This window comes from Bombina bombina, chromosome 3 (assembly GCF_027579735.1).
Source record: "Bombina bombina isolate aBomBom1 chromosome 3, aBomBom1.pri, whole genome shotgun sequence".
In the NCBI taxonomy this organism is placed as follows: Eukaryota; Metazoa; Chordata; class Amphibia; order Anura; family Bombinatoridae; genus Bombina; species Bombina bombina.
This window is the reverse complement of record NC_069501.1, coordinates 1,063,904,963-1,063,907,949: the sequence shown is the minus strand read 5'-3', so window position 1 is coordinate 1,063,907,949 and position 2,987 is coordinate 1,063,904,963.

Sequence of the window (2,987 nt, the reverse complement as noted above, 5' to 3'; positions counted from 1 at the left end):
TCTGATGCGGTTTTTTCAGTGGCTCCTGAGGATGGTTTGTCTTTCGGTTGTTCTATTCTGGGTGCGAGTGAATGCCCTGTGTAGGGGAGGGATTTTTCTTTCCTCCTTTTAAGTTCTCATGACATTTCTTTGTACTTTGTTTTAGGTAGAGGCGGCTTTACAAGTCATCACTTTGCTTTGCTGGGTTGGCAGGGTCTTTTCATAGGTGTCCTGTTTCATCCTGGTTCACTCTTTTGAAGATCCTTTTCTTGGTCTTAGTCCCTTTGGGTTCTGAGGGTCCTTTCGGACTCATTTAGCTGAGTCTCCTTCTTCCCCGCTGGGGGAATGTGGATGTTTCTCTTTCTTTTGATCGGGGATGAATTTATATTTCCGGGCTGCATGCCTGCGGGACTTCATCTCCTGAGAGGCTTTTGGCTCGGTTGAGTCTAATAACCTGAGCGGTCTCTAGCAAGGGCCTTGCTGGTTTTAACTGTTGGGCAGTTTTCTCTGCCTTTTTCCTTTTTTGATATTTGGCTTCTAGTGAAGCAGTTTTTTTCCTTTTCGGAGTTTTGGGTTTTAGGCTGTAGTGCCCTTTTGTACCCGCCCATTTTTGCATTCAGTGTCCTCTTTAGCTTGGGTATTGTTTCCCAAAAGTAATGAATGCAGCTGTGGACTCTTCCCGTTTAAGAAGAAAAACTTAAATTATGCTTACCTGATAATTTTCTTTTCTTCTGACTGGAAGAGTCCACAGCTCCCCGCCCGAGTTTTATCATAAGGGGCGGCCATATTTTTTTGTTTCTTCTGGCACCTTTTTCACCCTGATATTTCTCCTACTGTTCCTTGTTCCCTCGGCAGGATGACTGGGGGATGAGGAAAGTGGGGGAGGTATTTAAGACTTTGGCTGTGGTGTCTTTGCCTCCTCCTGGTGGCCAGGTTCTGAATTCCCAAAAGTAATGAATGCAGCTGTGGACTCTTCCCGTCAGAAGAAAAGAAAATTATCAGGTAAGCATAATTTAAGTTTTTTTATATCAAACCCATGGTTCCCACCTTTAATTCATACCTTAGAGACTCTCTGGACACAATTGCTACAATAGAAAAAATCAAATGGCAAAATAATTATAAATGGGTAACTCTGGAAATGTTCGCTTTGTATACCAACATTTTTCACAACAAAGGAATCATGGCCATCCAATTCACTTTGAAAACAAAAACAAAAATTTCATTTTAGAAAGTACTTATGTTTAGAGAACATTTATTTCAAGTTTGAAAAATATTTCTTCCTACAAATTGGAGGAACAGGCTTGGGGACCATTATGTCACCAAGTTACACCAATTTACATATGGGTTATTGGGAAGATCAGTACATCTACCAGAACAACTCCTTCTCACAACAGATTATATGGTGGAGGAGGTTTATAGATGATATCATCATGATCTGAAAGGAAAACAAACTTTCCATTGATCAATTTGTACAATTTGTAAAAAACAATGATATGAATCTCACATTTACTCACAAAATGTCTGAGATGAAAATTGAATTTCTGGACTTGATTTTGTTCCATGAAAATAATAAAATTTTCACAAAAAAATATATAGAAAAGAAACAGATAGTTATGGGTATCTTCAGGCCTATAGTGGTCATTATAAACCATGGATTAACAATATTACTTATGAACAGTTCCAGAGACTATGTCGGAACTGTTCTAAAATGGAGGATTATGATAAAGAAGCTGATATAGTAAAGGTTCAATTACCAAACAAAAAATATCCTAAAAAATTAGTTGAAACTCATATCAGAAAGCTAGAGAGGCTGTAATAGGAAAACTCTATTAGATGTATAACATATATATATATATATATATATATATATATATATATATATATATATATATATATATAACACAAAACAAATTCAGAAACAAGAGAAAAAAAAGAAAATAGGATTTATAACTACGTATAACGAAGCAGCACCCCAAATTAAACACATTATACATAAATACTGGCGTATTCTAAAACAAGAAAAATTATTTAGGAAATCATTAGACTTACCTACAGTATTTTTTCAAAATAATATGAATCTAAAGAATATGTTAGCTTCTAGTAAATTAAAACAACTTATTGCTAAAAAGAATTAGGAGGTTTTTTTTTAAATGCAATATAAAAAAAATGTGTTGGATGTATACATACATACAACAGCAATAAAGCAACCCATACAATAAAGTCCAAATTCAGTAATACGATTTGTACCATTAATACACTTACTAACTGTAAAACTGAATATATTGTATATTTATTCAAATGTAGTTGTAATTTACAGTACATTGGATGCTCAAAATTACCATACAAAACGAGATTGTTAGAACACAAAAGAAATATTGAACCAGGATATAACGGGCATCATTTATCTGAACATTATAAGAAAGTTCACAACCAAAACCCCACCTGTTTAAAAGGAAGAATTTTGGAACATATATATCACCCCTTAAAAATAGAGAAGATAGAATGAGAAAACTTAGAAAAATAGTACTGTATAGAATCTGTAGGGTTTTATTTTATTTATATTTATTTATATTTTTTTCAGAATTATTTTTATTGTACATGTTCAATACAATTATCATCCTCACTGCTAAAAACTTTAACAGTGAAGAATGAGGGGCATAGAGGAACAGTTAACAAAATTCTCCTTTGAAGGAGTCACAATTGCAAGTAGTTTTGCCTAGAGGTGAGAAATAGTTAACTAGTGATTGTGCTTTTTACATATCACTAGTTATAATACGGATCCATTAGTAACATAGTCACACTTGTAAACAGAGCATTATACATGGAGGAAGGGGTATCACAATCAAATGGTACAACTTCATCCAATGAAAACCAGAGCTGACATCAAATATAACATTATGTGATGGAATAATCACATGACAGAAGTGGGGCCAACCAGTTGGTGTTGCCGGATACACACCTACTACGTTATTCAAGGGTAAAAAGGAAAATAGTTTTTAAATCCACTC